We start from the raw sequence: 16,167 nt of genomic DNA on the forward strand, positions 1-16,167 counted from the left end.
ATCAATCCTCAAGGAGATTTATATGACGGAAACAAGGAAAACCAGTTCCAGGATATACAGATGTATATTCCACCGATGCGATTGGCCGGATTTATTCAGTACATCCAAGCAATGATGAATGTTTTTATTTACGACTGCTATTAGTCAATGTACGTGGCCCAACATCATTCCAACAGTTACGAACTGTTCATGGTGAATTGTGTGGATCCTACAGAGAAGCCTGTCAACGTTTGCAATTGCTTGAAAATGACGCTCATTGGGAGCAAACTCTCAATGATGCTGTAATATCATCACACGCTCATCAAATACGAACATTGTTTTCTATAATCATATCTACATGCTTCCCATCAAACCCAATTGATTTGTGGATCAAGTACAAAGATTATATGTGTGATGATATTTTGTATCAAATACGGAATAGAATGGGAAATCCAAATATACAAATCAGTGAAGAAATTTACAATGAAGCATTGATTTCCATTGAGGACATGTGCTTTATAATGTCAAACAAACTATTAATTCAATTAGGCCTGACCGCGCCCAATCGTCCAATGCATGACGCTTTTAACCAAGAGTTGCATCGAGAAAAACTGTATGATCTCAACGCTTTGAAAGAATTAATTCAAACAAATCTTCCACTGTTAACTGAACAACAGAAGTATGTATTTGAAACTCTTATGAAAGTAACAAATGATGAAACTGGAGGGATTTACTTCTTAGATGCACCTGGTGGTACAGGAAAAACTTTTTTGATTTCATTAATATTAGCAACAATTCGCTCACAAAATAAAATTGCACTTGCACTCGCTTCGTCGGGAATCGCAGCAACTTTGCTTGAAGGTGGTCGAACAGCCCATTCAGCACTAAAATTGCCATTAAATATGCAAAGCAATGAAACTCCAACCTGCAACGTTTTGAAGAACTCTGCAATGGCAAAGGTTTGCAGCAATGTAAATTGATTGTTTGGGATGAATGCACGATGGCACATAAAAAATCTTTGGAGGCTTTAGACAGAACCTTAAAAGATCTACGGAGCAATAATAACCGATTTGGTGGTGCAATGATTTTATTAGCAGGAGATTTTCGTCAAACATTGCCAGTGATTCCACGATCAACGCCAGCTGATGAACTCAATGCATGTCTAAAGTCCTCCAATTTGTGGAAACATGTCAAAGTACTTCATTTAAGCAAGAATATGCGTGTCGAGTTGCGAAATGACCAATCTGGAAACATATTCTCTAAACAACTCATTGACATTGGTAATGGCAAATTTCCTATAGACATGTTGACTGGCTGCATTAACTTTCCTCAAAGTTTTTGTCAGTTAACTCGATCAAAAGATGAACTTATTCAGAAGGTGTTTCCAGATGTTTCTCAAAATTACAGAAACCATGATTGGTTGAGCGAACGAGCTATACTGGCTGCAAAAAACATAGATGTAAATGAATTAAATTTCAAAATTCAAGAACAAATTACAGGCGAATTGAGGATATATAAATCAGTTGATTCGGCTACTAATCAAGATGATTTAGTCAACTATCCACCGGAATTTTTAAACTTGCTGGATTTGCCAGGATTGCCACCTCACAATCTTCAATTAAAGGTTGGATCGGTGGTTATAATGTTGCGAAATATCAACCAACCGCGTCTTTGCAACGGTACACGGTTAGCGATAAAAAAATTACTAAACAATGTGATAGAAGCAACTATACTCAAAGGAAAGTATAAAGGAGAAGATGTTCTCATACCGCGCATCCCAATGATTCCGACTGATGTGCCATTTGAGTTTAAACGACTACAGTTTCCAGTGCGGCTTGCTTTTGCTATGACTATAAACAAGTCCCAGGGGCAATCATTAAGTGTTTGTGGTATTAATCTAGAAAACCCATGTTTCTCACATGGTCAATTGTATGTTGCCTGTTCCCGTGTTGGAAAACCATCAGATTTGTTTATCTATGCGCCAGGTAATCAAACAAAAAACATCGTATACCACAAAGCACTACAATGATAATAATAATAATTATGATTCACATGATTAACAATAAAGCGATTACTTACTTTTAAATCCTTATATATGTTTTATTTAATTATTTTTTATTCACAACGCCCTATCACCAGGGTGACGGTTCTGTTCAGGAGAATTTTTTTAAATACGTAGGCAAAAAAACTGCCATATTACAAATCTTTTTGACAGGACGAAGTCTGTCGGGTCAGCTAGTAGCTAATATATTTAATGATCATTATATTAATGTAGCCCAAAACCTGATCACAACTAACTATAATCCAAAGACAAAGGTAATAACTCCAATAAATGAAAGGACAATGTATGTATATCCCGTAACACCAAAAGAAGTACAAATGGCTATCAGCTAACTGAGGAGTAATATGATCTGCGGATTTGATGGCATTCCTGACGAAATTAAATATAGTACCGACAGACTTGTGTCTCAACTTGTGGACATAATCAATGACTCCTTTGAAACTGGTGTGTTTCCAGATAACTTAAGCAGTCAACAGTAATACCAGTTTATAAAAGTGGTGGCAAGTTTGACATTAACAATTTCACTCCACTATCATTATTACCTGTATTTTTGAAAATAATAGAAAGAATAATGTATGACAGATTGCTAGAATCACTAAACAAAAATAAAATACTTGTAAATGCACAGAATGGTTTCAGTAAAGGCAAATATACACAAACGGCTCTCTTCAATTTCCTAAAACTTGTTTACAAAGCTATTGAGGACAAGGAACTGATCTGTGGGTTGTTTTTGGACCTTTCCAAAGCATTTGATCTTATAAATCATAATCTACTACAGTTAAAACTATATAATTATGGTGTCCATAGTGTTTCCTGTGAGTTGTTCAAGTCCTAGTTAACTGATAGGAGACAAAGAATGCAAATTTCTATGGATGGAAATGTGTACCATTGTGAATATAAGAGTTAATTATAGGGTGCCCCATGGGTCAGTTTTGGGACCACTGTTATTCTTGATTTTTATTAATGACCTACAACAACAGTTTTCAACAACTCATACTATACTATTTGCTGATTATACCAGCTTCATTAAAAAGGGAAGAATGGTTATGAGATGCAGCAAAAAATCAACAAAACAGCAGAAGTGGCAGACAAATGATATAAAGATAACTGTATAGTTGTCAATGACAAGAAAACTGTATGGATGAACTTCAACCATATAAGGAACAAAAATAAGACCAATGTAAAATTCACATTATCGAATAGCCAACTTCAGCAAAAGAATCACATAACTTTTTAGGATTATGGGTGGATGAGCATCTAAGATGTGAACAACATGTAGAAATTCTTAACAAAAATTTAGGCAAGTACTGTAACATATTAAGAATGCTTAAAGATTGCTCCAATACTGAAACAGTGTTAAGTGCTTATTACACATACATGCATATTCTACTGAAGTATGGTATAGTGTTCTGGGGAAACACCTCTTTTACAAAGCAGTCTTTTAAGCTTCAAAAGAAAGCTGTAAGATTAATAAGTGCTGTTGCTTACAGAGCATCATGTAGAGGTATCTTTAAAGAAATAAAAATCATTACCTTACCATCTATATATTTTATATCTGAAAGTATCTCCTTCATTAAAAACCATCAAGTTTCAGTTTTGGATGGTGAGATCCACAATTATCAAACAAGGAACAGGGATGACTATCATAGAGATGTGCACAGAAAATCAATATATCAGGACAGTGCTGTTTACAAACCAAAAGTTCTTTACAGTGCACTGCCCGATAGCATCAAAAATTTAACAAACATAAATACATTCAAAATAAGAACTAAAAATCTACAAATAAACAACAGCTTCTACAGCATTAATGAAGACCTGGAATTTTGCTCAAATCTGTAGGTCTGCTTCATAACTCTCTAAACAAAAATTCATAATTATCAAACCAATCTTAGATAAAATTGAACTTCTTTTATCCATTTATGTATCTAATTATGAACCTAACTTTTGTGCCATATGTTACTATGCCTATTTAACTAAAGTACTGGTATTTAGTGGTTTTAGTAAAATCAACTGAGGTGTTTCGCTAGATATTATTTTATCTGTATGTATGTATATAATTTTATAATCTAATTAAGCAGAGTAATATTTTGTTATAATGATGTGTTGATACAAATGATGAGATTTTGTACATGATGTAAATATATAATATTTTATACTGTTTTGTACTTTTAATCTTTTATACTGTTTTGTACTTTGACAAGTCCGGTATCATGAATGTGATAATTCGAGCACTAAATAAATAAATAAAAATAAATAAAATTAATGTGATGAAGATTGTGGCTGAGTCTCTTTGATCATCATTTAAAGAGAACTGCAACTCATTATAAGTGGAAATGATACCGGAGTCCAGTGGCAGTACTTTACTGTACGCAACAGCATCACCACTGACAACCTTATAGTGTTGTTGATTCTATCTGATAAAGTATACAAGTACACTGAAAACTTTAGATGTGCTATTAGGCTTCCTTGGAGCACACTTAATGTTACTTTTCTTTGTGAAAAACTTCTGCCATCTAGTATAACTTATAGGGTTCCACTAGTCAGATAACCAGAGTCTGTTCCACATTTACAAAGATACTCAGTGTGATAATGACACTGTTAGTATTAAGTGATCGGGATGCTGTATCCAACAGCTTTTGAAAATTTAGGGACACTGAGTGTCTCTCTTCACCTGCATCTTATAATTGCAAGTTCATGGTTATGAGTAGAGTAAGTCATCTTTCATGCAAGTGGTGAGCACGGCTCTTCATCTTTGCATAACTACTGCAAACAACATCCATTTGCACTTGCTAGCTGTAGTCCAGCCTTGGTCTCCATCACAATTTTTACCTCCATGCTTCCCTTCATTACTAATTGATGGTTCCTTGATGTGTTCTATCAACTGATGCCTCCTTCTGTCAAGTTGTGGCATCAGTTTCTTTTCTCCCTGGTTCAGTTCAGTACCTCTTCATTAGCTGTATGATCTAATTTAAAGCATAAGGTTAGTTGCAGCTGAAAATTCATTTCTAGAAATAGTCCTGGTGCTTTCATACCCTCAACTTCTTGCAATTTATACTTTTCCCTTTCAATATCTCATGACATTTATTTTGCCTTATTTTTTCTCAGGTCATCAAAATAAGATAAAATTTTTAAAAATATTAAATTTAGAGATTTAACTATTTATTTTTAATACACAAAAAATTGTTGATTTACTGCTTTTATTACCTTTTTCATTTGATACCCACTATGCACTTTCCTTCAACTTTGGGTGGATTTAATTCTTCTTACATTGTGGAATGTACTTGTGGTATGCAAATGTGATGAGAATTGGGCACATTTATTTTATTTATTTTTGTGTTCCATAGATCATTGAAGCAAGTGTATCACTTGCAGATACATGAAGTTCAAGTGTGTAAACAACACAGATTATAGTAGTAATAATGATTACACAAACAATCTATAAGTCTTACATTCTAATATATATAAAAAGCAATGGAAAAAAATAATGTTAATCTTGAAAATGAAATAAAATTTTTGGGGGTCACTATTACTGATACGCTCACATGGAAAAGGCACATTGACATTACCAGCACAAAACTTAGTAGAGTATGCTTCATGATTAGATCAATAAGGAACGTCACTAACACAAGTACCCTAACCACAATGTACCATGCACTCTTTCACTCTGTACTTAACTACGGAATCATCTTCTGGGGCCAAAATTCTGAATCAATTAAGATATTCAAACTGCAAAAGAAGATAGTCAGAACAATTATGTTCAAAAAACAGAGACACTAGTAAACCATTATTTAAGAAACTAAATATTTTGCCCCTCCCATGCCAATACATACTAGAATTATTATTCTTTACCAAAAAAAGTATCAACAAAATTAGCATAAATATGGACTACCACGATTATGACACAAGATCAAAAACCTCTCTAAGAATACTTCCCCACTCAACAAAACTGTACAGTGATGGTGTCAAGTGCATGGGAATAAAATTATATAATTATCTTCCAACTTTTATACAAGAAATCCAAGAAATAAATAAATTCAAACAGACAGTGAAATCTCTTTTAATAAAAGAATGCTTTTATACCATCCAGGAATATCTGGAATCAAAATTGTCTTAGTGCATGATAATGTATCAAAGCTGAATGTTGTTAAGTCAGTTTTGTCACATCATGTAACAATTCTCTGTAAAGCTGTAACTTTAAGTAACATAATTTTGTAGGTAATGTAAAATAATCTTTCTTCTGTATTCTTGTTTACTATTTTAGACTCCTGTAAACTGTATATTTGTATTGACTTATCCCATATCAGTTGTACAAGCCATTGTACTGATTTGATCTACGGGACAAATAATAAATAAATAAAATAAATAAATAAATTCTGTCATCAATTGATATGCCTGTGCTACATAGTTAATTCTTATAGGAATGCTTAAAATTAAACACATTGTCCTAATTTTTACACACTGTCAAAAAATTCCTGTAAAGAACAGAAAGAACTATTCAAAAGATAAAGTTTCAGCTGTTTTTTGAATTTAGTCATATTCCCAATGACTGACACATGAAATGGAAGTTTATTGTACACTTTTATGCTTGAATAATGTACTCCTTTCTGTACCATGCTGAGATTTTTTATATCTTTGTGAAGATCATTTTTATTTCTTGTATTGTGATCACAATATTCACTGCTTGTTTTGTAAATTGTATGATTATTGTTCATAAAGCGCATTAGTGAAAAAAATGTACTGACAAGGGGAAGGCCTCAGATACGGCCAATCGATTCGGCTCAGATTTGGCAGGTCGCTTGTGTACAACCTAAAACGAAGGAATCTAAGATATTTTGGGTCAACACCCCTACATTTTTGGGAAAATCACCCCTAAAGGTTATGACGAGCGATCGACTCAAAATTGGCGGGATTGATAGATAAATGTAAATAGAGCATTTTTCATCATCTGGTATGGGATCCAAAAACGCATACTTTTCCAGAAATCGAGGTAAGAAACTATTTCAACTGCCATGTCTGTACCCACATGGTCAACGCTTTTCGCCGACAGCACCGATAGCGCAACAGCCAAGGTAACTGGCTGCGAATCTCGAAGAAATGTAGTGGATGTCATTCTTTCGGTTTGTATTTTTTCATATCTCAATTGATAGGGATAGGAGGGTTAATAAGGTAAGTAAATCAACAAGGAATGACAATAAGGTAGTCAAATAAATTTCTCAAAACTCTTGGGATAGTAAACAACTAAAATGTTACTCCAGGTCATTTTACAATGGCTCTTCCAGTCACTGTTACGTATCCTCACTTTTCTTCGAACAACTGCATGGATGGTACTTGTCATATAAACATTCAAAACAAATATACTCACAGCACCAAGAGCATCTAATGGATGCTATCTTTCGACAGCTGCACTGTTCCTTCCCTATGATATGACGAAGTGGCAACAGGGACAACATAACTCTCCCCGCATGCATTCTATCCTGTGCCTCGCTGTAAACAAGTGTCGCATGGTTGGCTATCTGTGATCCCTCGTGAGGAAGTCACAGCACTTTTACTCGGAGTTGTTTTCATGTGAAAAGGCTTAAAAGTTTAATACTTTACTAACTCACGGCGTTTGGGATATTAGTCTGCCTACCTTATTATTATAATTCGTTATTGATTTACTTACCTTGTTAACCCTCCTATCCCTATCAATTGAGATATGGAAAAATAGAAACGAGAAGAATAAAACCCTGTCGATTTCTTCAAGATTCAAACCCGGGTTTTCTGATTCCCAGCCAGTTACCTTGGCCGTTGCGCTATCGGCACTGCCGGCAACAGGTGTTAACCATGTGGGTACAGACGCGGCAGTTGTAAAAGTTTCTTACCTCGATTCCTGAAAAAATATGCGTTTTCGGACCCCATACCTGATAATGAAAAATGCTCTATTTACAATTATCTATCGATCCTGCCAATTTTGAGTCGATCGCTCGTCATAACCTTTAGGGGTGATTTTCTCAAAAACGTGGAGTTGTTGACCCAAAATATCTTAGATTCCTTCGTTTTAGGTTGTACACAAGCGACCTGCCAAATCTGAGCCGAATTGGTTGGCCGACTCTGAGGCCTTCCCCTTGTGAGATGGCATGGTGAGTTTCCCGAGCTGTTAGAATAAGTTTCTGCAAGTGTATCTGGGGTGCACTGTAGCTATAATTCAGAGGACTCTTCTCTGTGCAATAGAAGCTTAGTTTTTTTTGGTGATGGGTTACCCCAAAACATGGTGCCATATGTCATAATTGAATGGAAATATCCTAGGTATGCAGTCACAAACAGATAAAATTGAGTGAATTGCAAATGTTGCTGAATTCAGTCATTTACATAGGCCATTGATGTAAAGTGACCAGTTTAGATCATTATGTAATCCCAGGAATCTGGAAGTTTCAACTATCAATATTAATTTTTCACCATATTTTATTTCAATATTTTCCTGTTTTTTATTTGACATTTGAAACTGAATGAATTGAGTCTTGTTAACATTGAATGACAGACCATTTGAAGTGAACCAATCTAGAGCTTCATTGAATGCAGTGGCTGCAGTGTTCTATAGACTGCAGTTGGGTGTTTTGTCAGTTATCAGCAGACAGGGTGAAGTGTGCTTTTTGTGTCATACAGCATGGCAGATCATTGATAAAGATGAGGAAAAGTAAGGGACCAAGCACCAAGCCTTGCGGCACTCCTCATTTTACTGTGCCCTGGTCAGAGCAGGCAGCTGCCAATGCAGAATTGTTCAGTACTACCTTCTGCCTTCTGTCATCTAGGTATGATTTAAGCCACATCCTCACTTTACCATTTAGTCCACAGTGCTCAGTCTTCGTAAGTAGAATTTTGTGATTTACACAGTTGAATGCTTTAGACAGATCATGTTGTTGTTGTTGTCTTCAGTCCTGAGACTGGTTTGATGCAGCTCTCCATGCTACTCTATCCTGTGCAAGCTTTTTCATCTCCCAGTACTTACTGCAACCTACATCCTTCTGAATCTGCTTAGTGTATTCATCTCTTGGTCTCCCTCTACGATTTTTACCCTCCATACTGCCCTCCAATGCTAAATTTGTGATCCCTTAATGCCTCAGAACATGTCCTACCAACTGGTCCCTTCTTCTTGTCAAGTTGTGCCACAAACTCCTCTTCTCCCCAATTCTATTCAATACCTCCTCATTAGTTATGTGATCTACCCATCTAATCTTCAGCATTCTTCTGTAGCACCGCATTTCAAAAGCTTCTATTCTCTTCTTATCCAAACAATTTATTGTCCATGTTTCACTTTCATACATGGCTACACTCCATACAAATACTTTCAGAAAAGACTTCCTGACACTTAAAATCTATACTCGATGTTAATAAATTTCTCTTCTTCAGAAACGCTTTCCTTGCCATTGCCAGTCTACATTTTATATCCTCTCTACTTTGGCCATCATCAGTTATTTTGCTCCCCAAATAGCAAAACTCTTTTACTACTTTCTGTGTCTCATTTCCTAATCTAATACCCTCAACATCACCCGACTTATTCGACTACATTCCATTATCCTCGTCTTGCTTTTGTTGATGTTCATCTTATATCCTCCTATCAAGACACTGTCCATTCCATTCAGCTGCTCTTCCAAGTCCTTTGCTGTCTCTGACAGAATTACAATGTCATCAGCGAACCTCAACATTTTTATTTCTTCTCCATGGACTTTAATACCTGATGCGAATTTTTCTTTTGTTTCCTTTACTGCTTGCTCAATATACAGATTGAATAACATTGGGGACAGGCTACAACCCTGTCTCACTCCCTTCCCAACCGCTGCTTCCCTTTCATGCCCCTCAACTCTTATAACTGCCATCTGGTTTCTGTACAAATTGAAAATAGCCTTTCGCTCCCTGTATTTTACCCCTACCACCTTTAAAATTTGAAAGAGAGTATTCCAGTCAACATTGTCAAAACTTTCTCTAAGTCAACAAATGCTAGAAATGTAGGTTTGTCTTTCCTTAATCTATTTTCTAAGATAAGTCGTAGGGTCAGTATTGCCTCACGTGTTCCAACATTTCTGCGGAATCCAAACTGATCTTTGCCGAGGTCGACTTCTACCAGTTTTTCCATTCGTCTGTAAAGAATTCGCGTTAGTATTTTGCAGCTGTGACTTATAAAACTGATAGTTGGATAATTGTCACATCTGTCAACACCCGCTTTCTTTGGGATTGGAATTATTATATTCTTCTTGAAGTCTGAGGGTATTTCGCCTGTCTCATACATCTTGCTCACCAGATGGTAGAGTTTTGTCAGGACTGGCTCTCCCAAGGCCGTCAGTAGTTCCAATGGAATGTTGTCTACTCTCGGGGCCTTGTTTCATCTCAGGTCTTTCAGTGCTCTGTCAAACTCTTCACGTAGTATCGTATCTCCCATTTCATCTTCATCTACATCCTCTTCCATTTCCATAATATTGTCCTCAAAAACATTGCCCTTGTATAGACCCTCTATATACTCCTTCCACCTTTCTGCTTTCCCTTCTTTGCTTAGAACTGGGTTTCCATCTGAGCTCTTGATATTCATACAAGTGGCTCTCTTTTCTCCAAAGGTCTCTTTAATTTTCATGTAGGCAGTATCTATCTTACCCTTAGTGAGATAAGCCTCTACATCCTTACATTTGTCCTGTAGCCATCCCTTCTTAGCCATTTTGCACTTCCTGTCGATCTCATTTTTGAGACGTTTGTATTCCCTTTTGCCTGCTTCATTTACTGCATTTTTATATTTTCTCCTTTCATCAATTAAATTCAATATTTCTTCTGTTACCCAAGGATTTCTACTAGCCCTCGTCTTTTTACCTATTTGATCCTCTGCAGCCTTCACTACTTCATCTCTCAGAGCTACCCATTCTTCTTCTACTGTATTTCTTTCCCCCATTCCTGTCACTTGTTCCCTTATGCTCTCCCTGAAACTCTGTACAACCTCTGGTTTAGTCAGTTTATCCAGGTCCCATCTCCTTAAATTCCCACCTTTTTGTAGTTTCTTCAGTTTTAATCTACAGTTCATAACCAATAGATTGTGGTCAGAGTCCACATCTGCCCCTGGAAATGTCTTACAATTTAAAACCTGGTTCCTAAATCTCTGTCTTACCATTATATAATCTATCTGATACCTTCTAGTATCTCCAGGATTCTTCCATGTATAAAACCTTCATTTATGATTCTTGAACCAAGTGTTAGCTATGATTAAGTTATGCTCTGTGCAAAATTCTACCAGACGGCTTCCTCTTTCATTTCTCTCCCCCAATCCATATTCACCCACTATGTTTCCTTCTCTCCCTTTTCCTACTCTCAAATTCCAGTCACCCATGACTATTAAATTTTCGTCTCCCTTCACTACCTGAATAATTTCTTTTATCTCATCATACATTTCATCAATTTCTTCATCATCTGCAGAGCTAGTTGGCATATAAACTTGTACTACTGTAGTAGGCCGGGGCGTCGTGTCTATCTTGGCCACAATAATGCGTTCACTATGCTGTTGGTAGTAGCTTACCCACACTCCTATTTTTTTATTCATTATTAAACCTACTCCTGCATTACCCCTATTTGATTTTGTATTTATAACCCTGTATTCACCTGACCAAAACTCTCGTTCTTCCTACCACCGAACTTCACTAATTCCCACTATATCTAACTTCAACCTATTCATTTCCTTTTTTAAATTTTCTAATCTACCTGCCAGATTAAGGGATCTGACATTCCACGCTCCGATCAGTAGAACGCCAGTTTTCTTCCTCGTGATAACGACGCCCTCTTGAGTAGTCCCCGCCTGGAGATCCGAATGGGGGACTATTTTACCTCCAGAATATTTTACCCAAGAGGACGCCATCATCATTTAACCATACAGTAAAGCTGCATGCCCTCGAGAAAAATTACGGCCGTAGTTTCCCCTTGCTTTCAGCCGTTCGCAGTACCAGCGCAGCAAGGCCGTTTTGGTTAGTATTGCAAGGCCAGATCTGTCAATCATCCAGACTGTTGCCCCTGCAACTACTGGAAAGGCTGCTGCCCCTCTTCAGGAACCACACGATTGTCTGTCCTCACAACAGATACCCCTCTGTTGTGGTTGCACCTACGGTATGGCCATCTGTATCGCTGAGGCACACAAGCCTCCCCACCAACGCTAAGGTCCATGGTTCACGGACAGATCATAGAAGATTCCAACTGGAGATATTTTATTGTTTATGGATTCAAGGAGTTGGTTGACAAATGAGAAAATGGCATGTTCAGTTTGTAGTTTGTTCAAGATTGTTGTCTGTAAAATCATCAATTAGAATTGTAGTGTCATCTGCAAAAAGAGTAAATTTACTCTTTGTATCACAACAAAGTGGGAGATCATTAATGAAGATCAGAAACAGCAGTGGACCCAAACTTACTGTGCCCCATCCAGATGTGCGATTCAGCATTACAGTCTGCTTTCAATCTTTTAGGTATGACTGGAGCCACAAACCAATGGTACCACACAAACCATAATATTCTGCTTTTTTCAAAAGAATTAGATGGTTCACACAATCAAAGACTTTAGAGAGGTCACAAAAAATACCTACTGGAGACATCTTTTTGTTTGTGGCTTCCAGAACTTGATTGGTGAAACAGAATATTGCTGGTTCTGTACAAAGACCTGCACAAAACCCAAACTGGCTTTTGTTTAGGAGATCATGGAAGCTGAGATGATTGACAATCAACCTGTGCATCAGTTTTTCAAGAATTTTTGAGAAGATAGTTAAAAGGCAGATCGGGCAATGATTTGTAACATTGTCTTTCTCACCTTTTTTCAAGAGTGGTATCATTACAGCTAGTTTTAGCCTGTCAGGGACAAATCCTTCTTGCAGCGATGCATTGAATATGTTGCATAAGGCTGGACTTATATGCTTATAGCCACATTTCAATATTTTACAGGAAATATTGCCCACACCTACAGACTTTTTATTTTTTAATGAGGTTATAATTCTTTCAATCTCTTTTACTGTAACATGAGATAAGGATACCTGTGGGGGTCTATTACTGATAGCTTTCTGTAGAAGACCAATGACTCATTCACAGAACTTTGACAGCCTGTCTTCTCTGCTGCTGACAAAAAGTGCCTGTTGAAGATTTCTGCAACCATTTCAGGTTTCTTTACAATATTGGTACCTTGTTTAAGTTCTATGGGTGTCCTGTTCCCCGTTTGACTTATTTATTACCTTTAGTATACTGCAGTAAAGTTTGTAATGCTTAAGTTTTTTTGGATCATTAAAAGTTCTGAAGGAATTATATAGCATCCTCTTTGTTCTGCAGGGTGTTTTTATCCCTGCAGTGATCCATGACTTATTGATAGTGCTTACATGACTGTTTCAATTTATTTATTTATTTATTTATTTATTTATTTATTTATTTTTAAGGAAAAGTGGCTTCAGAAATAGTCATAAATTCATTTAGAATTGTATTATACTTTTTGTTCACAACTGCTTCATTGAAAACTGGACTCCAATCTATCTCTTGAAGGCTGTTGTTGAAATTTCTGAGGGTTTCATCATTTATTATCCTAAAAGATTTCCAAGAATTCTCAGAACTGTTGCACAGATTGATGTCAGTGAAAGTAAGCAACTGACCTCCATGATCAGTGGTTGAACAGTTGTTTCACAATTGCATATTTGAGTCTACTTGGGACAGTACCTTGATTTATGCACCCATTAAATATGTGACAGAGAACTTCAAGAATAAATTTGCAGCAGTGCTTCAGTCCTTTAATAGATATATTATCCACACCAGTGGAATTTTTAGTTTTCATTTGCCTTATTATCTTCTCAGTCTCTTCTGTTGTAATATAAGGTACAGGCATCAACCAGTTTGATTTGCTACTGTCAAAGAAGGATGTTGAAGATATTGGCAACTATATAACCTTCATCCACCATGCTTCCATCATGACACACTTTGATACTGTCTGTATATTCTGTAATTTTTCCTGTCTCACTTTGGACCACTTCAAAATAGTTTTTATTTTATTATTTGAATTTGTTAATTTCAGATTTAATGAAAATGCTCTTGGGCTTTTAATGACACTCTTTAGGATGCTACAGTGCAATTTGTAGTGCTCCCCATCATGCAGTTTCAATCAAACAATGGAAAATCCAGGATGGATTCACACAATTAAAGCTTTCGGCCATTACACACACACACACACACACACACACACACACACACACACACACACACACACACACACACACACACACACTCATGTAAACGCAACTTGCACACACATCTGCAGTCTAAGAGAGCTGAAACCACACTGCGAACAGCAGCACCAGTGCATGATGGGAGTGGCGACTGGGTGGGGGTAAGCAGGAGGCTATGGCAGAGAGGGGGAGGGATGGTATGGTGGGAGTGGTGGACAGTGAAGTGTTGCAGTTTAGACGGAGGGCAGCAGAGAACGAGTGGAGAGGGGTGGGGGTAAGTAGCGGAAAGGAGAGAAATAAAAGAAATAAAAAAAAATATAAAAATAAAAAGAAATTAAAAGACTGGGTGTGGCAGTGAAATGATGGCTGTGTAGTGCTGGGATGGGAACAAGGAGGAGGCTGGATGGGTGAGGACAGTGACTAATGAAGGTTGAGGCCAGGAGGGTTACAGGAATGTAGGATGTATTGCAGGGAAAGTACCCCACCTGCACAATTCAGAAAAGCTGGTGTTGGTGGGAAGGATCCATATGGCACAGGCTGTGAAGCAGTCACTGAGATGAGGGATATCATATTTGGCAGCGTGTTCAGCACCAGGATGGTCTACTTGTTTTTTTGCCACAGTTTGTCGGTGGCCATTCATGTGGACATACAGCTTGTTGGTTGTCGTGCCTACATAGAATACAGCACAGAGGTTGCAGCTTAGCTTGTAAATCACATGACTGCTTTCACAGGTAGCCCTGCCTGTGAGGGATACGTGATGTTAGTGACCGGAGTGGAGTAGATGGTGGTAGGAGGATGTATCGGACAGGTCTTGCATCTAGGTCTATTGCATGGATATGAACCATGAGGTAAGGGACTGGGAGCAGGGGTTGTGTAAGGATGGACGAGTATATTGTATAGGTTCGGTGGACGGCGGAATACCACGGTAGGAGGGTTGGGAAGGATAGGGGGCAGGAAATTTCTCATTTCAGGGCATGACGAGGGGTAATTGAAACCCTGGCCGAGAATGTAATTCAGTTGCTCCAGTTGCGGATGGTACTGAGGTACCTGAGGTACAAGGGGAATGCTCCTTTGTGGTCGGACTGTGGGAGTTTGGGAGGTGGTGGGAGACTGGGAAGATAAGGCACGGGAGATTTGTTTTTGTACAAGGATGGGAGGATAATTACCATCAGTGAAGGCTTCAGTGAGAACCTTGGTATATTTTGAGAGGGGCTGCTTGTCACTGCAGATGCGATGACCATGGGTGGCTAGGCTGTATGGAATGGACTTCTTGGTATGGAATGGGTGGCAGCTGTTGAAGTGGAGGTATTGCTGGTGGTTAGTAGGTTAGATATGGACAGAGGTACTGATGTAGCCATCTCTGAGGTGAAGGGTTGTTGGGCTGAGTAGGACCAGGTGAAGCAAATGGGGAGAAGTTGTTGAGGTTCTGGAGGAATGTGAATAAGGTATCCTCGCCTTCAATCCAGATGGCAAAGATGTCATCAATGAATCTGAACCAGGTGAGGGGTTTAGGATTCTGGGTTTTTTAGGAAGGATTCCTCTAGATGGCCCATGAATAGGCTAGCATAGGATGGTGCCATGCGGGTGCCCATAGCTGTACCATGGATTTGTTTGTAGGTAATGCCTTCAAAGGAGAAGTAATTGTGGGTGAGGATATAGTTGGTCATGGAGACTAGGAAGGAGGTTGATGGTCTGGAATCCATAGGGCATCTGGAAAGGTAGTGTTCAATAGCAGTAAGTCCACAGTCATTAGGAATGTTAGTGTACAGGGAGGTGGCATCAATAGTGACAAGCAGGGGACCGTGTGGTAAAGGGACAGGAACTGAGGAGAGTCGGTAGAGGAAATGGGTGGTATTTTTCATATAGGAGGATCGATTCCGGGTAATAGTTTGAAGGTGTTGGTCTATGAGATCAGAGATTCTCTCAGTGGGGGCA

General features: G+C 37.9%; 1 protein-coding gene across 1 annotated transcript in view; it reads left to right on the forward strand.

Annotated features, from left to right (window-relative positions):
• LOC126198832 (vascular endothelial growth factor receptor 1-like) overlaps positions 1 to 16,167 on the forward strand; it is a 308,538-nt gene that overhangs the window by 179,176 nt on the left and 113,195 nt on the right. The window lies entirely within an intron of this gene.

Source organism: Schistocerca nitens, chromosome 8 (genome assembly GCF_023898315.1).
Source record: "Schistocerca nitens isolate TAMUIC-IGC-003100 chromosome 8, iqSchNite1.1, whole genome shotgun sequence".
NCBI lineage: Eukaryota > Metazoa > Arthropoda > Insecta > Orthoptera > Acrididae > Schistocerca > Schistocerca nitens.